Source organism: Pleurodeles waltl, chromosome 1_1 (assembly GCF_031143425.1).
Source record: "Pleurodeles waltl isolate 20211129_DDA chromosome 1_1, aPleWal1.hap1.20221129, whole genome shotgun sequence".
Classification (NCBI taxonomy): Eukaryota; Metazoa; Chordata; class Amphibia; order Caudata; family Salamandridae; genus Pleurodeles; species Pleurodeles waltl.
The window spans coordinates 815,591,639-815,617,583 of record NC_090436.1 but is presented as its reverse complement, the minus strand read 5'-3'; positions in this window follow the sequence as shown (position 1 = coordinate 815,617,583).

The window sequence follows — 25,945 nt, the reverse complement described above, 5'->3', positions numbered from 1 at the left end:
TTCACTCGCTCACAGATGCACACAGAGACTCATGTATCTACTCGGAGACCTACTTAGACACTCATTTACCCACTTAGACATTCACACACCCACTCACAGACCAACACAGACCCTCATTTACACACCCAATCAGAGACTCTTGCACCTACTCACAGATCCACTCAGTGTCTCATGTACCCACTGATTAACCCACTCACACACTCATTGACCCACTCACAGATCCACTCAGAGACTCACAGACCCACTCAGACACTCCCATACCCACTCAGTCACCCACTCAGAGACTCAACCATCCATTCACAGACCATCAAAGACACTAATGCTCCCACTCACAGACCCAATCAGAGACTCTCGCACCCACTCACAGACATGCTCAGAAACTCATGCACACTCTCACAGATGTACTCAGAGACTCATGCATCCAATCAGAGACCTACTCAGACACTCGTGCACCCGCTTACAGATCCACTTAGACATTCATGCACCCACTCATGGACCAACTCAGACCCTCATGTACCCATTCACAGACCCATGCACACACTCACTCACCCACTCAAGACCCATTCAGAGACTCACACAACCACTCACAGATCCACTCAGACACTCCCACACTCAATCAGTCACCCACTCAGAGACTCAACCATCTACACACTAACCATCAAAGACACTCATGCACCCACTCACAGACCCACTCGGACACTCATGCACCCACTCACAGACCCTCTCAGACACTGATACATCCAGTCACAGACCCACTCTGACACTCATTCACCCACTCACAGATACATAGAGACACTCCTACACCCACTTACACATGCATACAGTCACTCACACACCCACACTCAGACCCATATAGCCACTCACACACCCACAAACCCACTCACACACCCACACAGAGACCCATACAGCCACTTACATACCCATTCACCTACCTTTACAGTCACTCACAAACCTACTCTCAGAGGTTACAGGTTACAGTTAGGAAATAAACAATTTAAAAATGTTGAAATGCACAGAAAAAAACAAAGGTTAAAGAGATGTTGTAGTTAGGCTCACATTTCAATCACACAAAACCATTGAACTCAGCAATTACAGTTACCTGAGCTAACAATAATTTACGCCCCTGCAATGCACTGCTTCTTACCTCACATATTACATCACTCATGACATCGTCAGACCATGAGTATAAAATGTTCTGTATTCTCTTGGCAATGGAAGCAGGAGTCTGGGGGCCCTGGGTACATACGTACCAATCTCTCGGGATGAGGTATGTGTGGTGGAGCTAATTGAATTGTATGTATTTGAGTAGAGCATTCATGGAAATGTGTCCCAGTACCCCCAAACACTGTGTCCATTGTTTGTCTTAGTGAGATGTCAAGTGCTTCATCACAGTAAGCATGGAGAGAATTGAGTGGCGCCCCTCTGTCAATGTGCAGGGAGCTATACAAATGTGTGACAGCGTGGCAGCCACTCAGTGTGTCAGTACTGTCTGGAGTGCTGAGGTTTCTGGGTCATCATGTGTTCTATACTAGACCCTATGTAAGTGCCTGATAAGCGAGGCATAGATAAGTAAGTAATCTGGAGGTATGCCATAATCATCCACTTAACTCTCGAATGCCCAGAGTCTTGTCGTTAAGTATATTGCCCCATGTTGTAAGACCGGTTTCCACCCATGAGGTCGTCGCATCCAGCCTGGAGCCCCGTTCAGTGCAACCTGGCATCCTCCGAGAGGTAGGTCTGGGGCGTATGGGGGATAAGGGCATCTCTTAACCATGTAAGTGTTCCAGCACACTCGAGTTGCATGCATAAGAATGTTCCCTTCCCCTCTGGAGATCACCACATCCGAACCTAGCAGCCATTCTAGTACCAAAAGTGGATGTATCTCATCAAACCACCATCCCAATTCAGACATATTGGCCCTCATTATGACATTGGCGGTAAATCCCACTTACTGCCATGCTGACGGCCGCCAACTTACCGCCGTCACAGCCGATATCAGTATTCAGCCACATACACAAATCCGCCAGACCATAGGTCAGTGATAAACTGGCGGTATCAAAACCCACACCGTTATGCCAACAGAACTACGCCCACCACATTATGACCCACAAATCACCATAGCGGACATTCAACGGCGGTAAACCATTGGCGGTACATACTGCTGCGCTCACAGTGGACACACATAAACAAAATTATATTAATTAAACAGAGTGCAGCAAGCTCATAAAGAGACGCATCAATCCCTAATAGTTTCCAAGTAATCACAATAAACACAAATAATATTAAAAAGTAGAATGTAGTGTGCACCTCCACAAAAATTCCTGCTGCACTAAGGAACCACAGGGGTGAAAAAAACACCCCAATTGTTAAAGAAGAAAAGATTGGGTGGTGCACCACTTTAAGTTGTAGACATATTCTTTATATATTAATTGTAGAAGAGTCCCAGATAATTAAACAGGTGATGATACACGGTTTCTGTTCTTTTTCTTCCAAAAATTCTTTTTATTTGATCAAGAATACTTTTTATAACAGTAAGTTGATGAAAGCAAGCAGCCAACGCGTTTCGCCCTATACACTTGGGCTTCTTCAGGGCTGCAAGAGTAACATATAACCATAAAAAAGTTGAATGATAGTGGTATTCCTGATATCATTTAATATGTAAGAACAAACAAGAAAAGTTTTTTACATAAATTTTATAGTGCAAGGCACAAAACAATATTTATATACAGTTGTGATTTATGTCCCAATGGAAAGAAACGATTTTTTATATTTGCCATAATTCCGTGTAAAAGTCAAACTCGAGTTATAAGTATAGAAAAGAACCGGCAAGGACCATAAGAACTGTGGTAAGTAGAATAATTTAGTGAACCCTAAACGAAAAAGTGCCAGCATTACCATACCAGTGTGTTTAGAGAATATCATTGTGCATGCAATAATGAAAAGCCCTAAAAGAGAGCTGAAAAGTAAGATATTTTAAGTGAAACTAAAGGGAGACAGAAGTAGGATAAATGAAAAAATATATAAATTGGTATAACCAACAAACCACCTACCAAATGGTAAGTTCCAAACTGTATTGAAAAGTTGTTTGCAAAATATGACTGAGCACAACCAAGTTTCAGAGTGCTAAAAATAAATAAGAGAAGACAAAAAGAAAAACGATTCATATATCCAAGAAGATGTCACCGATATTGGATAAAAGTGGACTGGGGGGCTTTTGTAAAGGCTCAAGGCGGCATGAAGCCATAACAAAATACATTTAATAAGATAAGGTAAATGATATCCAATTTTAATTAAATACATGGGCCAAGTCGTAATTGCGAGTTAAAGTGCCGTATATCAGCCTTACCTGAAAAGGTATGAATATATGCCGTTTGTCGATAGATAGGTGTAGCAGGCCGGTCAGCGGCAAACCGAAAGAGCAGAAAGACGGGCCCGGCCGTGTTGCCACCCGTCAAGTTAAACAAAGTGAATAGCGCGTGTTGCGGTAGAAGAGAATACTACGAAAAATGCCGGAAATTTATAAAAGATGCCGTACGCGGAAGGGGAATGTAAACATAGTCGACGGACTATGTCTAACGGGCCGCATTGCCCAAATGAAAGAAATAGCGGCCATATTAGAAAAGGCAAAAATGAGCAGTAATCATTTGTGGAAATGTTAAATGAAAAAATATGGAGGATACTTAACAAAAATAAATAGTGAAACAGAAAAAAACTGGAATATGTACATATATGTATGTGTTAACAGGGGGGAAAGAAGGAAAGCACAAGAAAAGGAGAAAGGAAAGAGAGCAAACCGTTCATAGTGGAAAGCCAATTAGGGAGAGAATAACAAAACCCCAATGTGAAAGGAGAAAGTATATATACTCAAGATTGATATTACAATGATAGTTATACTAATGGTCAGACCAATAGTCCCTATATTTATACAATCTCCGTTGTAATAAACAAGTAATCCATTAGCAAAAAACAAACATTTGTTACAATAGTAATATCATAACAGCAAGATAATTACCACCTGGTAGTCATGTAACCATAAACAAAATATTGTCAAAAAATAATAAGTCATATATTGCAAAGTGTAGAACAATCTCAATCATTGTATACAAAGTTGTAACATTTTTTAGTAAGATACTCAAAAGAAAATAACTATATACTGAAAGGGAATATTAATATATACAACAAGCCCATTACAGGAAATAATGAAACTCATGGTCAGTATTATGTCCCAACTCGACTGAACGTAAACGACAGATCCAGGCTGCTTCTCTCTGACGTAATTGCAGTTCTCTATTACCCCCCCTGGGATTTGGTGGGATATGGTCAATCCCGTGAAATGAGATTACATCATCATGTTTGTGCATCAATGCCATATGCAATGAAAGCGGATATCGGTTATCATTGTTCTTAATAGCACGTATATGCTCCTGTATTCGGTGTTTGAGCAATCTAATGGTACTACCCACATAAATTTTATTACATGTGCATTTGAGAATATAGATCACAAATTTAGTGTTACAGTTGATAAAACTTTTGATGGTAAAGACCCCTGTATTGTTATAACAGAAAGTGCTAGTTTTATCCAGACCAAAAGCACAGACATTGCATTCATGGCATGTATAAAAGCCCAAAGGCTTGGCTGGGAGCCAAGTGGATACATTAGGTACAGATACATAACTCGGACAGAGAAAATTTCTCAATGTTTTGCCTCTTCGATAGGTAATTCGAGGTGTTTCAGAAAGAGACCCTTTAAGTCCCTGTAAGTCAGTGAGTAGATGCCAATGACGTTTAAGGATTTTGTAAATGCCCTGACTATGGGCCGTATATCTAGTTACGAAGGACAAGCGTGCATTGTGTGAAATCCTTTTATTTTTAGGTTTTAATAAGAACGTGTTTTGTCTAGATGTGTTCATAATACGCTGTTCTGCAGTTCGAAGAATCTAGTGGTTATAACCTCTGTTGATAAATCTTTGTTTAACAAGTCTAATTTGTTCACAAAATTGATCTTCAGTACTGCAATTTCTTCGCACACGTACCATTTCACCAAAAGGGATGTTATTAATGGTAGAAGGCGGATGTGCGCTAGTTGCATGTAGAAGGCTATTGCAAGACGTGGATTTCCTATAGAGGACACTCTGTATAGAATTATTATAAATGAAAAATCTTATATCCAAAAACTCAATGCTTTCTCGACTGTAATGCAGGCTGAGTTTCACATTATAAGGATTGTCATTGAGAAATGTGTGGTAAAGGGTGAGTTGTTCAATAGATCCATTCCAAATCAGGATGATATCATCAATGTACCTGCCCCAGAATACAATAAATTCAGTCCAGGGCGAGGCATTTCTACCCCATGCATGTATTTTTTCAAACCAGCCCATAAAGAGGCAGGCGTATGATGGAGCAAATTTGGAACCCATAGCTGTCCCTTGTATTTGTTGAAACCATCTGGTGTTGTGTAGAAAATAATTTTTTGATAAAATGATATCGATCATTTCTAAGAGCATTTGGTTATGCTCGTAATGATCGGCAGAACGAGTATTGAGATATGAAGTAACTGCCAACAGGCCAAAGGGTTTTTGGATACAAGTATACAAGCTATTAACATCCATTGTGACAAATAAAAGGTCATTAGACCATGAGAAATCTTCAAATTTGTTCAAGATGTCCTTACTATCCTGTATAAAGGAGGGTAGATTACAAACAAACTTTTGTAAAAAAAGGTCCACAAATTCTGATATTCTTTCAGTAGGGGAATCAATCCCAAATATGATCGGTCTGCCTGGAGGAAAGGTACCCTCCTTATGGATTTTTGGGAGAATATAGATACACGGATATCTGGGATATTTGACAAGTAAATATTTAAACTCACTATCAGATAGTAAGCCCTGTTCGTACCACCCCCATAGCTTGTTATTAATATATTCAGTCAGTTCATAAATGGGGTTACTGGTAAGACTTTTGTAGCATGTTGTGTCTGCTAACTGCCTATCAATTTCCTGCATGTAGTCACTTGTATTCATAATAACTACATTCCCACCTTTGTCCGCCTCACGAATAACAATTGATCGATCAGTCATGAGACTGGTGAGAGCCTTTCGTTCTCCAATGGACAGATTGTCAATTCTCCGCCTGTTAGTATTGGAAACACCTAAGAATTTGAATAGATCCGAAGATACCTTGTTAGCAAATAAATCAATATTGCTATGTACAGTAGTAGGGATAAATTTGGACCGTGGTCTGAGACCACTAGTCGTATTTAGGTCCTCCTTAATTCCTAAATCTATCCTAATGTCTTCAATGTCAATCTCACCATCGTTTTGTAAGGACATCAACAGTTGAATATCATGCAGATCCGATATTGATTCAGTCACTGTATGTGTTCCTTCAGTAGTGGTATCGATAGTCATAGAAATGGGAGTTTCACAATTAGGGGTCCCCCCAGTATGGGAGGAGAAATAATTCTTCAGTTTTAATAGACGAGTAAATTTAAATAGGTCAACAAAAATTTCTACCTGATCATTAGTTTGTGTTGGACAAAATCCTAAGCCTTTACTGAGTAGGTTACACATAAACAAAACAACACCACATTGGACAATTAAAACAACACACACCTGACATCCATACACACACCACACCCACACACCCACACCACTATAAAACACCCACCCACATTACCCACAACCCTTCACAAACAATTGCTGGCAGGAGATTGACACCAAGACCACTGACACAACTAGAGCCTCACACTATTCACCCCTATACACCACTCACACAATACACATCACACACCCCAACACATTACCCAACACACCCTCACCAACACACCTCACAGAACACCCATGGCACCACAAAGACACCCCCGTTTCACAAAGGAGGAGCTAAGGGAAGGCACATTCCATTGCAGCAAGACAACAGCTCGCGATCCAGAGGACTGGCGGTGGACCCCCACCACCTCCCCCACAACTCACAGCATGGGAGGAACAAGTCTTGGCAATACTGCATCCTGAGGGCCTGGCCGGAGTTGGAGGAGGACTGGACTCTGGTAAGTCAACTCTCTACTATTATCATCCCCTACCTGCATGCCATCACATACCCTTACCCTCTCCCTCACTCCCATCACTCCACCACTTCCCACACACCCCACCATCACATCTCACTCATCACAATGCCAAGACCTGCATGCTGTACCAATACATGGACACCATTCACAGCCCTGCATGGGCACTCATCACTAAAGTATGCACATTATAGAGAATTAAATATCCCACCGTACACTAACATGCACAAGTGAAATTTGCCAGGACAAATCCAACCAAAGAGGGTAAGCCACGGATGTACACTATGTCAGACACAGAAACCATAACACATCATTTTCATCCCCACAGGTACCCAGCCAATGTCAGTGGAGAGGAGGTGCCAGCAATATCCAGTCCCTCAACTGAAGAGGCCCGCAGTGATGACAGCAACTCTGGTCTTCAGGATCTGGATGACCTACCTCTCCCATCAGGAACCATTGGACAGCCGGTTACCCAAGCCCAGTCGCACACCACCACAGAGCCTCCTCCATCAGGAAACACCACCGCAGCACCCACCCAGTGTACCCATACCTCTGTCCCCAAGACACATCAATCAGCAGTATGTCCACCTCTACAGGGACCCCAAGCCACACCTCGCGCCCAAGACAATTAGGGATCTGGGGTCAGTGGGCACACAGTTCAGGGGACAGAGGCACAGGCCAACAGGGAAATTGGGAAGAATGCTGTGCGCCACGGGGAGAACAGGCACAGGGAACCGACTCTCCAGGAGGCACTTGCAGAGATCCTGGGAGCTTATCAACATTCCCAGGACACGATGGGCCAGATCCTGGACAATGTGAAGGAGAACAGGCGGCTGCAGGAGGGACAGTACCAGGGGATCAAGGAGGACTTGCAGGCCATCAACAACACCCTGATCTCCATTGCAGGGGTGCTAGCAGACATGGCCAACATTATGAGGGAGGCAGTCTCACACCAGTGGGCTCCTACCACTAGCCAGACATCTGAACAGCCTTCCACTTCCGCTGCCGCTAGTGGCCAGGAGGCCTTGCCACAGGACTCACAGGCCACCAGCACCCCTCTCCCTGAGGAAGGTGAACCACCCCGCAAACATTCCCTACGATCCAGACAGAAGCCAGAAACACTTGACAAGACCCCCGCAAGGAAATGAGACTCTCCTGATTGTCACCCTTGTGTCCCACTCTGTCACCCTGTCCACCTTGAACTGCCGTTGCTCCCCTTCCTATGTCCCCATGGACAATGCACCTGTGTTACATACAGACTGGAACAACACTCTGAACATTCCTCCATCATCACCCCATCCCATTGCACTTGCCCATCCATATATTAGCACTTCAATAAACACCCTTTGAAAAAAACAATTTTGGAGTATGTCATGTATAACAAATATGTATTCATTGTAACAGGTACAAAAATTGCAAATCAACTGTATGGAGAATGAGCATAGATTAATGACCTGTAGCTGGCTGGAGTGATCACATCAGGAGTATATGTCAGGTGGCAGTCCTGTGAAAGGGTTTGTCTGAGCTCCTTATGGGTGGCAAAAGCAATGCTGCAGCCCATAAGGATCTCCTGGAACCCCAATGCCCTGGGTACCTAGGTACCATATACTAGGGACATATAAGGGGGATCCAGTGGGGTCCAGTGTGCCAATTGAAATTGGCAAATGAAGTCACTAGCCTATGGTGACAAATTTAAAAGCAGAGAGAGCATAAGCACTGAGGTTCTGGTTAGCAGAGCCTCGGTGACACAGTTAAGCACTATACACACACACAAATTAGGCCATAAACTATGAGCAGTTAGGTCCTGACCAGCAGGATCTCAGAGACACAGGCAAAAACATACTGACATACAGGTAAAAATGGGGGTAACATGCCAAGAAAGATGGTACTTTCCTACATCTATGCATTGGTATAACATGCAGGATGTGGCATTGGTGTTAGTCATATGTGCAGGTGCAGTGTGTGGGATAGAGTGGAGTGATCAGAGTGAGTGTGAGGGGTGAGATGGCATGCAAGTAAGGGGGGTGATAAGTAGTAAATCTTGACTCACCAGTGTCCAGTCCTCCGGCTACTCCAGCGAGTTCCTCAGGATGCAGTATTGCCAAGATTTGCTCCTCCCATGCTATGAGTTGTGGGGGAGGAGGTAGGGGTCGACCACCAGTCCTCTGGATGGCGAGCAGGTGCCTTGCTGCTGGGGAACGTACCTTCCCCTGTAGGTTGTTCCACCTCTTCCTGATGTCGACCCTTGTTCATGGGTGATGTCCCACTACGTTCACCCTGTCCACGATTTATTCGCCATAGCTCCATCTTCCTTGCAATGGATATTTGATGTACGTGTGCTACAAACAGCTATGGCTCTACCCTGACGATTTCCTCCACCGTGACCCTTAGCTCCTCATCAGTGAAATGGGCGTGGCTTTGTGGGGACATGGGTGTTGTGTGATATGTGTTGGTGAGAGTGTATTGAGTAATATGGTGGGGTGTGTGTTGTGGGGTGCATGAGGGATGTATCAGTGCAAGTGGTGTGTGTGTCTAGTTGTCGCAGTGGTCTTGGTGTCAGTCTGGTGGCAATAATTTGTATTCGTAAAGGGTTGTGGGTAATGTGGGTATGTAATTTATAGTGCTATGGGTGGGTGGTTGTTGTGTGTGTATGAGTGTCAGGTGTGTGTTTTTAGTATTGGCCAATGTAGTATTGTTTTGTATGTGGGTGTCCATTCTGAGCGCAGTGGTATGGTTTACCACCATTGAATGTCCGCCGTGGTGATTTCCTGGGTCATAATGTGATGGGCGTTGTTTTTTTGGCGTAACGGTATGGGTGTTGGGACTGCCACTTTATCAATGACCTTTGGGCTGGCGGATTTGTGTATGTGGCTGTATTCTGTCGGATTGGTGTGTGTGTGTGTAGGAAAGTACCATCTTGCCTGGCATGTTACCCCCATTTTTTCACTGTATATATGTTGTTTTAGTTGTATGTGTCACTGGGACCCTGGTAACCCAGGGCCCCAGTGCTCATAAGTGTGCCTGAATGTGTTACCTGTGTAGTGACTAACTGTCTCACTGAGGCTCTGCTAATCAGAACCTCAGTGGTTATGCTCTCTCATTTCTTTCCAAATTGTCACTGACAGGCTAGTGACCATTTTTACCAATTTACATTGGCTTACTGGAACACCCTTATAATTCCCTAGTATATGGTACTGAGGTACCCAGGGTATTGGGGTTCCAGGAGATCCCTATGGGCTGCAGCATTTCTTTTGCCACCCATAGGGAGCTCTGACAATTCTTACACAGGCCTGCCACTGCAGCCTGAGTGAAATAACGTCCACGTTATTTCACAGCCATTTTACACTGCACTTAAGTAACTTATAAGTCACCTATATGTCTAACCTTTACCTGGTAAAGGTTAGGTGCAAAGTTACTTAGTGTGAGGGCACCCTGGCACTAGCCAAGGGGCCCCCACATTGTTCAGAGCCAATTCCCTGAACTTTGTGAGTGCGGGGACACCATTACACGCGTGCACTACATATAGGTCACTACCTATATGTAGCTTCACCATGGTAACTCCGAATATGGCCATGTAACATGTCTATGATCATGGAATTGCCCCCTCTATACCATCCTGGCATAGTTGGCACAATCCCATGATCCCAGTGGTCTGTAGCACAGACCCTGGTACTGCCAAACTGCCCTTCCTGGGGTTTCACTGCAGCTGCTGCTGCTGCCAACCCCTCAGACAGGCAGCTGCCCTCCTGGGGTCCAGCCAGGCCTGGCCCAGGATGGCAGAACAAAGAACTTCCTCTGAGAGAGGGTGTGACACCCTCTCCCTTTGGAAAATGGTGTGAAGGCAGGGGAGGAGTAGCCTCCCCCAGCCTCTGGAAATGCTTTGTTGGGCACAGAGGTGCCCAATTCTGCATAAGCCAGTCTACACCGGTTCAGGGACTCCTTAGCCCCTGCTCTGGCGTGAAACTGGACAAAGGAAAGGGGAGTGACCACTCCCCTGACCTGCACCTCCCCTGGGAGGTGTCCAGAGCTCCTCCAGTGTGCTCCAGACCTCTGCCATCTTGGAAACAGAGGTGCTGCTGGCACACTGGACTGCTCTGAGTGGCCAGTGCCACCAGGTGACGTCAGAGACTCCTGCTGATAGGCTCCTTCAGGTGTTAGTAGCCTATCCTCTCTCCTAAGTAGCCAAACCCTCTTTTCTGGCTATTTAGGGTCTCTGTCTCTGGGGAAACTTTAGATAACGAATGCAAGAGCTCATCCGAGTTCCTCTGCATCTCTCTCTTCACCTTCTGATAAGGAATCGACTGCTGACCGCGCTGGAAGCCTGCAAACCTGCAACATAGTAGCAAAGACGACTACTGCAACTCTGTAACGCTGATCCTGCCGCCTTCTCGACTGTTTTCCTGCTTGTGCATGCTGTGGGGGTAGTCTGCCTCCTCTCTGCACCAGAAGCTCCGAAGAAATCTCCCGTGGGTCGACGGAATCTTCCCCCTGCAACCGCAGGCACCAAAAAGCTGCATTACCGGTCCCTTGGGTCTCCTCTCAGCACAACGAGCGAGGTCCCTCGAATCCAGCGACTCTGTCCAAGTGACCCCCACAGTCCAGTGACTCTTCAGCCCAAGTTTGGTGGAGCTAAGTCCTTGCCTCACCTCGCTGGGCTGCATTGCTGGGAACCGCGACTTTGCAGCTACTCCGGCCCCTGTGCACTTCCGGCGGAAATCCTTTGTGCACAGCCAAGCCTGGGTCCACGGCACTCTAACCTGCATTGCACGACTTTCTAAGTTGGTCTCCGGCGACGTGGGAGTCCTTTGTGCAACTTCGGCGAGCACCGTTTCACGCTTCCTCGTAGTGCCTGTTTCTGGTACTTCCCCAGGTGCTACCTGCTTTAGTGAGGGCTCTTTGTCTTGCTCGACGTTCCCTCTCTCTTCAGGTCCAATTTGCGACCTTCTGGTCCCTCCTGGGCCCCGGCAGCGTCCAAAAACGCTAAACGCACAATTTGCAACTAGCAAGGCTTGTTGGCACCCTTCCGGCGGGAAAACACTTCTGCACAACTCTCCAAGGCGAGGGGGATCCGTCCACCAAAGGGGAAGTCTCTAGCCCTTTTCATTCCTGCAGAAACCTCAGCTTCTTCTGTCCAGTCGAAGCTTCTTTGCACCCGCAGCTGGCATTTCCTGGGCATCTGCCCATCTCCGACTTGCTTGTGACTTTTGGACTTGGTCCCCTTGTTCCACAGGTACCCTAGATTGGAAATCCACAGTTGTTGCATTGCTGGTTTGTGTCTTTCCTGCATTATTCCTCTAACACGACTACTTTGTCCTTAGGGGAACTTTAGTGCACTTTGCACTCACTTTTCAGGGTCTTGGGGAGGGTTATTTTTCTAACTCTCACTATTTTCTAATAGTCCCAGCGACCCTCTACAAGGTCACATAGGTTTGGGGTCCATTCGTGGTTCGCATTCCACTTTTGGAGTATATGGTTTGTGTTGCCCCTATCCCTATGTTTCCCCATTGCATCCTATTGTAACTATACATTGTTTGCACTGTTTTCTAAGACTATACTGCATATTTTTGCTATTGTGTATATATATCTTGTGTATATTTCCTATCCTCTCACTGAGGGTACACTCTAAGATACTTTGGCATATTGTCATAAAAATAAAGTACCTTTATTTTTAGTATAACTGTGTATTGTGTTTTCTTATGATATTGTGCATATGACACTAAGTGGTACTGTAGTAGCTTCACACGTCTCCTAGTTCAGCCTAAGCTGCTCTGCTAAGCTACCATTATCTATCAGCCTAAGCTGCTAGACACGCTATACACTAATAAGGGATAACTGGGCCTGGTGTAAGGTGCAAGTACCCCTTGGTACTCACTACAAGCCAGTCCAGCCTCCTACATTGGTTGTGCAGTGGTGGGATAAGTGCTTGAGACTACTTACCACTCTTGTCATTGTACTTTTCATAAGAGAAAAATATACAAAACAAGGTCAGTGTATATACACATAGCCAAAAAGTTTTGCATTTCCTCTTTTCACTCTTTTCTAAGTGCTGAAAAGTACTCCTAAACTTTCAAAAAGTTCTTAAAAGTTTAAAAAGTTTTTTTCTGTCTTTCCAAAAAGTTCTGAAAACTTTTTTCTCTTTTTCTATCACTTTAACTCTCTCTAAAAAATGTCTGGCACAGGCCAAAGTGTTGACCTGTCCAAACTTGCATATGACAACCTTAGCTGGAAAAGAGCAAGGAGTCTCTGTATAGAGAGAGGTTTGAGTGTAGGGAAGAATCCTTCCTTGGAACTGTTACTTAACATGCTTAGAGAACAGGATAAGGCCATAGGTGCCCCATCTGTTGAAAAAGTACCTAATAGTTCCCTATCTGATTCAGGGACTCCCCCAGGAAAAGATTCAGGAAAGAAACTTCCTAGCCTGCCCATTACTAGACAATCTAGCATAGATGGTAATGATGATGAGCCACACCATATAAATAGTGTTGTCTCACATCATAGCAAAAGCATTTATTCTCACCATACTGGTAGTAATGTTTCTGTAAACCAAGCTGTTAGGGTGCCTTCTGTAAGGGACAGGTCTCCTTCTGTTCATTCCCATCATAGCTCTGTTTCTAGAAATGTCCCTCCCACCAACCCTGATGACAGAATGTTAGAGAGGGAACTCAATAAGTTGAGGGTGGAACAAACCAGACTGAAGCTTAAAAAGCAACAGCTGGATTTGGATAGACAGTCTTTTGAATTAGAGAAGGAAAGACAGAAGTTGGGTTTAGATACCCATGGTGGCAGCAGCAGTATTCCCCATAGTCATCCTGCAAAAGAGCATGATTCCAGGAATCTGCACAAGATAGTTCCCCCTTATAAGGAGGGGGATGACATTAACAAGTGGTTTGCTGCACTTGAGAGGGCCTGTGTTGTACAGGATGTCCCTCAAAGGCAGTGGGCTGCTATCCTATGGCTATCATTTAGTGGAAAAGGTAGGGATAGGCTCCTTACTGTGAAAGAAAATGATGCTAATAATTTCCAAGTTCTTAAGAATGCACTCCTGGATGGTTATGGCTTAACCACTGAACAGTACAGGATAAAGTTCAGAGAGACCAAAAAGGAGTCTTCACAAGACTAGGTTGATTTCATTGACCAGGCAGTGAAGGCCTTGGAGGGGTGGTTACATGGCAGTAAAGTTACTGATTATGACAGCCTGTATAACTTAATCCTGAGAGAGCATATTCTTAATAATTGTGTGTCGGATTTGTTGCAACAGTACTTGGTGGACTCTGATCTGACCTCTCCCCAAGAATTGGGAAAGAAGGCAGACAAATGGGTCAGAACAAGAGTGAACAGAAACGTTCATACAGGGGGTGACAAAGATGGCAACAAAAAGAAGGATGGTAAGTCTTCAGACAAGGGTGGGGACAAATCTAAAAATGAGTCTTCATCAGGCACACAAAAACACTCTGGTGGGGGTGGTGGGTCCAAATCCTCCTTTAATCAGAACAAGGAAAAGAAACCATGGTGCTATTTATGTAAAATAAAAGGCCATTGGACAACAGATCCCAGTTGTCCAAAGAAAGGCACCACAGCTCCTACCACTACAACCCCTACTGCTACACCTAGTGTCCCTACTAATAGCAGTGGTGGTGGGAGCAAACCTACTAATAGCCAATCCAAGGGAGTAGCTGGGCTCACTTTTGGTAATTTAGTTGGGGTTGGTCTGATTAGGGAGACCACAGAGGCTACTTTAGTCTCTGAAGGGGCTATTGATTTAGCCACTTTGGTTGCTTGCCCCCATAACTTGGAGAAGTACAAGCAACTAACCCTAATAAATGGTGTTGAGGTCCAGGCCTACAGGGACACAGGTGCCAGTGTCACAATGGTGATTGAGAAACTGGTGCACCCTGAACAACACATACTTGGACACCAGTACCAAGTAACCGATGCTCACAACATAACACAAAGCCACCCCATGGCTGTTGTAAATCTCAACTGGGGGGGGGTAACTGGTCCAAAGAAAGTTGTGGTAGCTTCAGATTTACCTGTAGACTGTCTATTAGGGAATGATTTGGAGACATCAGCTTGGTCAGATGTGGAGTTGGAGGCCCATGCAGCAATGCTGGGCATCCCAGGGCATATTTTTGCTTTGACAAGGGCTCAGGCCAAAAAGCAAAAAGAACAGGGAAGCTTGGATCCTGGAACAATGGACCAAGTGCTCCCTAAAGCTAGGGCTAGTAGAAGCAAACCACTTCCTACTATCCCTCCCTCTACAGTGGATTCAACTTCTGAGGAAGAAGAATTCCCTCCCTGTGCAGAACCTACACCAGAGGAGCTGGAAGCAGACACTGCTGAGCTTTTGGGTGAAGGGGGGCCTGCCAGAGAGGAGCTGAGTGTGGCACAGCAAACCTGTCCCACATTAGAGGGTCTCAGACAGCAAGCTGTCAAACAGGCTAATGGGGATGTCAGTGACTCTCACAGAGTTTACTGGGAGGACAACCTCTTGTACACTGAGCATAGGGATCCTAAACCTGGAGCTGCCAGGAGATTAGTGATTCCTCAGGAGTACAGAAAGTTCCTCCTAACACTGGCACATGACATTCCCTTAGCTGGGCATCTAGGACAAATGAAAACTTGGGACAGACTTGTTCCCCTGTTTCATTGGCCTAGGATGTCTGAGGACACAAAGGAATTTTGTAAGTCCTGTGAAACCTGTCAAGCCAGTGGCAAGACAGGTGGCACCCCAAAGGCACCCCTTATTCCACTGCCTGTGGTTGGGGTTCCCTTTGAAAGGGTAGGGGTTGACATAGTTGGCCCCCTTGACCATCCTACTGCTTCAGGCAATAGGTTTATCTTGGTGGTAGTGGACCATGCCACAAGATATCCTGAAGCAATTCCTTTAAGGACCACTACAGCTCCTGCAGTGGCAAAGGCCCTCCTGGGAATATTTTCCAGGGTGGGCTTCCCAAAGGAAGTGGTATCAGACAGAGGAAGCAATTTCATGTCTGCATACTTAAAGGCCATGTGGAAGGAGTGTGGTGTAACGTACAAGTTCACAACACCCTATCATCCACAAACAAATGGACTGGTGGAGAGATTTAATAAAACTCTCAAAGGCATGATTATGGGTCTCCCTGAAAAACTCCGCAGGAGATGGGATATCCTTCTACCATGCCTCCTTTTTGCCTACAGGGAGGTACCCCAGAAAGGAGTGGGCTTCAGCCCCTTTGAACTTCTTTTTGGACACCCTGTTAGGGCTCCACTCACACTTGTAAAGGAGGGTTGGGAACAACCTTTAAAAGCTCCTAAGCAGGATATTGTGGATTATGTACTTGGCCTCAGATCAAGGATGGCTGAGTACATGAAAAAGGCCAGTAAAAACCTTCAGGCCAGCCAAGAGCTCCAGAAGCAATGGCATGATCAGAAGGCTGTTTTGGTTCAGTACCAACCAGGGCAGAAAGTGTGGGTCTTGGAGCCTGTGGCCCCAAGAGCACTCCAAGATAAATGGAGTGGTCCCCACACAATTGTTGAAAAGAAGGGAGAAGTCACCTATTTAGTTGACTTAGACACTGCCAGGAGTCCCCTTAGGGTGCTCCATGTCAACCGCCTGAAACCCTACTATGACAGGGCTGATCTCACCCTGCTCATGGCAACAGATGAGGGACAGGAAGAAGATAGTGATCCTCTACCTGATCTCTTCTCTTCTACAGATCAAGATGCTCTTGTGGAAGGTGTAGTTTTGGCTGATTGTCTTACTGCTGAGCAGAAAGATAATTGCATAAATCTCCTAGGACAATTTTCAGAACTCTTCTCTACTGTGCCAGGCACCACTTCTTGGTGTGAGCACACTATAGATACTGGAGACAGTTTACCTGTCAAAAGTAAGATCTATAGGCAGCCTGACCATGTCAGGGACTGCATAAAGCAAGAAGTTCAGAAAATGTTGGAACTAGGAGTGGTTGAGCACTCTGACAGTCCATGGGCTTCTCCTGTGGTACTGGTACCAAAACCCAATTCTAAAGATGGAAAGAAAGAAATGCGGTTTTGTGTAGACTATAGAGGTCTCAACTTGGTAACCAAAACTGATGCTCACCCTATACCCAGGGCAGATGAGCTTATAGTTACACTGGCATCTGCCAAGTATCTAAGCACTTTTGATTTGACTGCAGGGTATTGGCAGATCAAATTATCAGAAGATGCTAAACCTAAGACTGCATTTTCTACCATTGGAGGACATTACCAGTTTACTGTAATGCCTTTTGGTTTGAAAAATGCACCTGCCACTTTTCAGAGGTTGTTGAACACAGTCCTGCAAGGGCTGGAAGCTTTCAGTGCAGCATATTTGGACGATATAGCTGTCTTTAGCTCCAGCTGGGATGATCACCTGTACCACCTATGGAAAGTTTTGGAGACCCTGCAAAAGGCAGGCCTCACTATCAAGGCTTCAAAGTGCCAGATAGGGCAGGGTAAGGTGGTTTATCTGGGACACCTTGTTGGTGGGGAACAGATTGCACCACTTCAGGGGAAAATCCAAACTATTATTGATTGGGTTCCCCCTACCACTCAGACTCAGGTGAGAGCCTTCCTAGGCCTCACTGGGTATTACAGGAGGTTCATTAAGAACTATGGCTCCATTGCAGCCCCTCTTAATGACCTCACATCCAAAAAAATGCCTAAAAAGGTATTATGGACAGCAAACTGTCAGAAAGCGTTTGAGGAGCTGAAGCAGGCCATGTGCTCTGCACCTGTCCTGAAAAGCCCTTGTTACTCTAAAAAATTCTATGTCCAAACTGATGCATCTGAATTAGGAGTAGGGGCAGTCCTATCACAACATAATTCTGAGGGCCAGGATCAACCTGTTGCTTTTATTAGTAGGAGGTTGACCCCTAGAGAAAAGCGTTGGTCTGCCATTGAGAGGGAGGCCTTTGCTGTGGTCTGGGCTCTGAAGAAGTTGAGGCCATACCTGTTTGGCACTCACTTCATTGTTCAGACAGACCACAAACCTCTACTTTGGCTAAAACAAATGAAAGGTGAAAATCCTAAATTGTTGAGGTGGTCCATATCCCTACAGGGAATGGACTATACAGTGGAACATAGACCTGGGAGTAGCCACTCCAATGCAGATGGACTCTCCAGATATTTCCACTTAGACAATGAAGACTCATCAGGTCATGGCTAGTCTTATTGTCCTTCGTTTGGGGGGGGGGTTGTGTAGGAAAGTACCATCTTGCCTGGCATGTTACCCCCATTTTTTCACTGTATATATGTTGTTTTAGTTGTATGTGTCACTGGGACCCTGGTAACCCAGGGCCCCAGTGCTCATAAGTGTGCCTGAATGTGTTACCTGTGTAGTGACTAACTGTCTCACTGAGGCTCTGCTAATCAGAACCTCAGTGGTTATGCTCTCTCATTTCTTTCCAAATTGTCACTGACAGGCTAGTGACCATTTTTACCAATTTACATTGGCTTACTGGAACACCCTTATAATTCCCTAGTATATGGTACTGAGGTACCCAGGGTATTGGGGTTCCAGGAGATGCCTATGGGCTGCAGCATTTCTTTTGCCACCCATAGGGAGCTCTGACAATTCTTACACAGGCCTGCCACTGCAGCCTGAGTGAAATAACGTCCACGTTATTTCACAGCCATTTTACACTGCACTTAAGTAACTTATAAGTCACCTATATGTCTAACCTTTACCTGGTAAAGGTTAGGTGCAAAGTTACTTAGTGTGAGGGCACCCTGGCACTAGCCAAGGGGCCCCCACATTGTTCAGAGCCAATTCCCTGAACTTTGTGAGTGCGGGGACACCATTACACGCGTGCACTACATATAGGTCACTACCTATATGTAGCTTCACCATGGTAACTCCGAATATGGCCATGTAACATGTCTATGATCATGGAATTGCCCCCTCTATACCATCCTGGCATAGTTGTCACAATCCCATGATCCCAGTGGTCTGTAGCACAGACCCTGGTACTGCCAAACTGCCCTTCCTGGGGTTTCACTGCAGCTGCTGCCAACCCCTCAGACAGGCAGCTGCCCTCCTGGGGTCCAGCCAGGCCTGGCCCAGGATGGCAGAACAAAGAACTTCCTCTGAGAGAGGGTGTGACACCCTCTCCCTTTGGAAAATGGTGTGAAGGCAGGGGAGGAGTAGCCTCCCCCAGCCTCTGGAAATGCTTTGTTGGGCACAGAGGTGCCCAATTCTGCATAAGCCAGTCTACACCGGTTCAGGGACTCCTTAGCCCCTGCTCTGGCGTGAAACTGGACAAAGGAAAGGGGAGTGACCACTCCCCTGACCTGCACCTCCCCTGGGAGGTGTCCAGAGCTCCTCCAGTGTGCTCCAGACCTCTGCCATCTTGGAAACAGAGGTGCTGCTGGCACACTGGACTGCTCTGAGTGGCCAGTGCCACCAGGTGACGTCAGAGACTCCTGCTGATAGGCTCCTTCAGGTGTTAGTAGCCTATCCTCTCTCCTAAGTAGCCAAACCCTCTTTTGTGGCTATTTAGGGTCTCTGTCTCTGGGGAAACTTTAGATAACGAATGCAAGAGCTCATCCGAGTTCCTCTGCATCTCTCTCTTCACATTCTGATAAGGAATCGACTGCTGACCGTGCTGGAAGCCTGCAAACCTGCAACATAGTAGCAAAGACGACTACTGCAACTCTGTAACGCTGATCCTGCCACCTTCTCGACTGTTTTCCTGCTTGTGCATGCTGTGGGGGTAGTCTGCCTCCTCTCTGCACCAGAAGCTCCGAAGAAATCTCCCGTGGGTCGACGGAATCTTCCCCCTGCAACCGCAGGCACCAAAAAGCTGCATTACCGGTCCCTTGGGTCTCCTCTCAGCACGACGAGCGAGGTCCCTCGAATCCAGCGACTCTGTCCAAGTGACCCTCACAGTCCAGTGACTCTTCAGCCCAAGTTTGGTGGAGGTAAGTCCTTGCCTCACCTCGCTGGGCTGCATTGCTGGGAACCGCGACTTTGCAGCTACTCCGGCCCCTGTGCACTTCCGGCGGAAATCCTTTGTGCACAGCCAAGCCTGGGTCCACGGCACTCTAACCTGCATTGCACGACTTTCTAAGTTGGTCTCCGGCGACGTGGGACTCCTTTGTGCAACTTCGGCGAGCACCATTTCACGCATCCTTGTAGTGCCTGTTTCTGGCACTTCCCCGGGTGCTACCTGCTTCAGTGAGGGCTCTGTGTCTTGCTTGACGTCCCTTCTCTTTTCAGGTCTAATTTGCGACCTCCTGGTCCCTCCTGGGCCCCGTCAGCGACCAAAAACGCCAAACGCACGATTTGCAACTTGCAAGGCTTGTTGGCGTCCATACGGCGGGAAAATACTTCTGCACAACTCTCCAAGGCGAGAGGGATCCGTCCACCAAAGGGGAAGTCTCTAGCCCTTTTCGTTCCTGCAGAAACCTCAGCTTCTTCTGTCCAGTCGAAGCTTCTTTGCACCCGCAGCTGGCATTTCCTGGGCATCTGCCCATCTCCGACTTGCTTGTGACTTTTGGACTTGGTCCCCTTGTTCCACAGGTACCCTAGATTGGAAATCCACAGTTGTTGCATTGCTGGTTTGTGTCTTTCCTGCATTATTCCTCTAACACGACTACTTTGTCCTTAGGGGAACTTTAGTGCACTTTGCACTCACTTTTCAGGGTCTTGGGGAGGGTTATTTTTCTAACTCTCACTATTTTCTAATAGTCCCAGCGACCCTCTACAAGGTCACATAGGTTTGGGGTCCATTCGTGGTTCGCATTCCACTTTTGGAGTATATGGTTTGTGTTGCCCCTATCCCTATGTTTCCCCATTGCATCCTATTGTAACTATACATTGTTTGCACTGTTTTCTAAGACTATACTGCATATTTTTGCTATTGTGTATATATATCTTGTGTATATTTCCTATCCTCTCACTGAGGGTACACTCTAAGATACTTTGGCATATTGTCATAAAAATAAAGTACCTTTATTTTTAGTATAACTGTGTATTGTGTTTTCTTATGATATTGTGCATATGACACTAAGTGGTACTGTAGTAGCTTCACACGTCTCCTAGTTCAGCCTAAGCTGCTCTGCTAAGCTACCATTATCTATCAGCCTAAGCTGCTAGACACCCTATACACTAATAAGGGATAACTGGGCCTGGTGCAAGGTGCAAGTACCCCTTGGTACTCACTACAAGCCAGTCCAGCCTCCTACAGTGTGTCATAATATGGTGAAGGATATTCGCCACCATGGCGGTATGTTGGCGGCCGTCACTGCAACGGTAAGCGGGATTTACCGCCAATGCCATAATGAGGGCCATAGTCTCCAATGTCCTTAGGCCATCCAGTATGCCCCAATAACCTTAATAAAGGAGTAAGCTTAGGGAGTGCTGATAGGCCCTCAGCACTTTTTCTGTCATCCCAAGGTAGTGGGTGGCAGGCAGGCGGGCAAGTCATATGCCCTTTTTGGATGGGTGATTCGGTTGCTGGTTCAGATGAGAGCAAGGCAGAAGACACAGTGCAGCTTTGGGTGCAGTGCTCTGATTCGTGCACTCCCGGTGCAGGAGACCACTGGACCCCTGCATCCGTCGATATGGCCCCCTGAGGGACACATGTGACAGGTCTCTCACTGCTCTTTTACCCGGTCCCTCCGAGCTCACCTCAAGTCCACATAATAGTGCTGCAGGCTTGACAGCGTGGCACAGCCCTGCAGGGAAGATTCATCAGCAAAGTCTGGCACATGATGTGCAAGAGCGTGCAAAAGTGCGCGATTGGACGTGGGTCAATCCACCCCACTGTTACTTGAAGTGTGAGATGTGTGCCATTTGAGGCCCGGTGAGCCCTTGTAGTTCAGCTTGTGAAGAGTGTTCTGTGTGTTGGGTGCTCCTCGAGGCCGACAGGATAGGCTGCATGCTCAGCCCAGTGGTGCGGTCCTGCAAGGGAATGGTAGGCTGCAATTTCAGGCATGCCCGTCAGGATCACACGGAGGCCAAATCAAGCAGGGATGGGGTCCGCCAGCCGTGCCAGTGGACTCCACCGATAAAGGGCTTTTGGAATGGCAATGTAATGCCTCATGGGGTGGTGAAGGATAACTTTTTGTATGCCAAGGGTTGTGGAGCAATGTGTCTTGCGACTTACATGGTCTCCATTTTGGCCATGCACCCCTGGGCCATGCAGTCCTTAATGATTGATCTGGTGGAATGGGTCTCTATTTTAAACCATACTGATCGCCATAGTAAGAGTGGTTTACTTTCTAAGGTGTCTCCTGAGAAACATATTCTCTTGTATTTGCAACACATTATCCCCCATACCCCAGATCCCTGCAACGTATATCACTGAAGAAATAGTTTAGCATTATAAAGAGTTAACATCTTCGCAATTGGTTTAGTACCCAACCTTTGTTGTTTCTTATCATATTAGATGCACAGATTTCTCTATGATGCTCTAATCCAATTTGGAGGATATCTGAAGCCCTAGATAACTTAAGGGTTAAGGGCTACATGAACCAACGTTTGGTTTTGTGACTCGTAAATTGCGAGTCAGAGCGACTCGCAATTTGCGACTCGCAAAACCTTATGTTGTATAGTGTCAATGACACTATTTGCGATTTGCAAGGGGGTCGCAAATGCCCACCTCATGATTATTCATGAGGTAGGTCGCAATTTGCGACCCCCTTGGGAATGGCGGCCCTCACAGGGATGGTGGCCTGCTTAAAGGAAAATGAGATGCATTTCAAAAACAAAAAATGTGCTCTGAAAAAATGTTTTTACCGACATTCACAAAGGGGAAGGGGTCCCAATGGGACCTCTTCCCGTTTGCAAATGGGTTAGCACCAGTGTGACACTGGTGCTAACTACGATTGTTTTGCGACCGCATTTGCGGTCACAAAACAATCATACATGGGACTGCGAGTCGCAATTAGGAAGGGAACACCCCTTCCTAATTACGAGTCGCAATCCCTTTTTGCGATTCGGTAAATAGTTTACCGAATCGCAAAAATGGTTTGGTACATGGGAAAGTGCATTTTGCACGTCACAAATGGCCCGGTTCGCCATCTGCGACGTGCAAAAGGCTACGCACATGTGGCCCCTAGTGCTCTGTAGTTTCCTCCCCTTAACATAAAAGATAGTAGGTTTTTCTCTAGCTCATCCACAACTCATAGTATATGTTTTGGCTAGAGTGATTTTTATAACCCTCCCTTCTATAAAGTGTGAGAAAGAGTTAGTTAAAGCCTGCAAACTGTTTGGAGTAAGCGGCAATACCACTGCATCATCGGCATACAACAATATTGGTATTCTCTGTCATCCAATCCTAAGGGTCTGTCCACACCAACTGCCTGAGGCATTTCTTCCACTTCATTGATTATATAATGAGAAGAGGAAGGGCACCAGCATGCAATCCTGTCTAACCCCTCTCCCTATATCAAAGGATGAAGTTAGCTAGATCACCCTTTGTTCCATATTGGACATTGGCTCTAAGATTACTGTACATATGGGCCAAGAGCGAGATGATCTATTTGAATGCCCCCATTTTGTCCATACACTCCCACGATCTGTGGTCAGATCTGCAGCTTAGATCGACAAAGCATATTTGCAATGACCTTTCCTTAGCCTGAGTGTACTTCCCCATCAGAAGGTTAGCCTGAGTGTACTTCCCCATCAGAAGGATCAGGTCGAGCAATTGCTCAACCATCCCCAGTTCTTTCCTAAACCCAAATTGAGCATCAAAAATAATTTTATTTTCTTCTGCCCATAATTCTAGTGTGTCTAGCAAGACTCTCCCCAACAATTTAGCGGAGGAGTCGAGTAAGGAGATGATGGGTCTATACCATCTGGAATCGTTACTTGATCCCTTCTTAAAAATGAGTATAATAAGAGAGGTAAACAAGGATGGGGTTACATAGCCAGCAACTGCCGCATTAAGGACCTTAGTCAGAAGTGGATCCCTTATTTCAGGTTCTGACTTATAGCTATCAATTGGGGCCCCATCAGGGCCAGGAGCCTTTCCAGTGGGACTTTGATTTAATGCCTGCACCTCCTCTTCAACAATGAAGGTAATTTCTGTTGAGAATTCCACTAGTGGAAGATTAGTAACTCCCTCATCTAAACAGGGATGGGGAAGATCGAGCCAAATGGTCAACCCAAAGTACCCTGGTCAATAGTGGAGCATTTCCCGTTGTCCAGAACAGGATACTATCCATTGTTTCTGCAGCCTGGAAGAGGTTTGCCCCCGCTTCCCCTTGTAGTTCTTTCTTTCTATACATAATTGCCTTTTTATAAATAGATCTAGCTTCTTGGACTGCCTAGGGTCCCTGGGCAATGGTTTAATATTTTAATAAAGTTGCCTCGAGCCTTTATGCATTGGTGATTAAACCAGTCCTTTGTATCCTTGTTATGACTCTTTGGTCTTGGCGTAAAGAGTTGACTCCACTTGATTTGTTACTGGGGCTTGTTGGACTTGTCCTTTTTGCAGGGTCATCCAGAAACATTTTGCCTCCTTACTCCTACTTTTTTCTGACCTGTTTTCGTTGGCTTTAGGACTCTGGGCACTTTACCACTGCTGACCAGTGCTAAAGTGCATATGCTCTCTGTGTAAATTGCATTGGTGACTGGATTGTCCATGATTGGCATATTTGGTCTACTTGTAAGTCCCTAGTAGAGTGCACTAGAGGTGCCTATGGCCTGTAAATCAAATGTTATTAGTGGGCCTGAAACACTGGTTGTGCCTCCCACACAAGTAGCCCTGTCAACATGGCTCAGACCTGCCACTGCAGAGTCTGTGTGTGTAGTCTTGCACTGCCAATTCGACCTGGCAAGTGTACTGACTTGCCAGGCCCAAACCTTCACTTTTTATACATTTAAGGCACCCCTAAGGTAGGCCCTAGGTAGCCGCGGGGGCAGGGTGCAGTGAATGTTAAAGGTGGGACATGTACTGATGTGTTTTACATGTCCTAACAGTGAAATACTTGCCAAATTCGTTTTTCACTATTGCAAGGCCTATCCCTCTCATAGGTTAACATGGGGACTGCCTTTAAATAACTTTTAAGTGGAGTTTGGGGTCTCTGAACTCACAATTTAAAAATACACCTTTTGTTAAAGTCGGTTTTTAAAATGTCAGTTTGAAAATTACACTTTTAGAAAGTGGGCACTTTCTTGCTTAAACCATTCTGTGACTCTGCCTGCTTGTGTATTCCCTGTCTGGGTCAGAGTGACAGTTGGGCTGTTTGTGAATCTCCACTAGACAGTGATACAAAGCGAGTTTGTGGTGTAGGCTGCATATCCTGATGGGCCATCTGGGCGAGAGTGGAAGGAGGTGGGCCTGCCCTCACACAATGCAGTCTCCGACCCCCTGGTGTGAGTCTCGAGCCAGGTCTGGGCAAGGCAGTCTCTTGTGAACTACAGAGACTTTCCTTTGATGTTTGTTCACTTCAAAGGCAGAAAGGGTTATAAGTAGTGGTCCTGAAACCCCAGATTTTTTTATTTTACTTCTGGAATCTAGAGGAACCTCTGCCAAGGAGAAGAGCTGAGGAGAAGTGCTGCCTCTGCCTGTGACTGTGCTTTGTTGGGCTATCCTGCAGTTACTGCATCTGCCTGTGAAAGTGTACAAGGACTGGCCATTGTGGTATATGAGAAGTTTCTCCAAGTGCTTGGACTGACCTTGCCTTCTGTTTGAAGTCTCATGGCCATCAAAGACTTACCCTGCCAACACCTGGACTCACTGCTGAGACTCCTGCATTGCCAAGTGGTGCCCCATACAGTCCCTTGAAAGGTGAAGCTGGTAGAACAAGGATGAAAATCCAGACACAGGGAGCCATGCGGGGAAAATTTGCATGCACCACCTGCAACGTGGCTGTAACAATTATGTGCCACCTATCTCGTGGCTGATTTCAACGCATCATTGCATTGCGGCTGGAGAAACG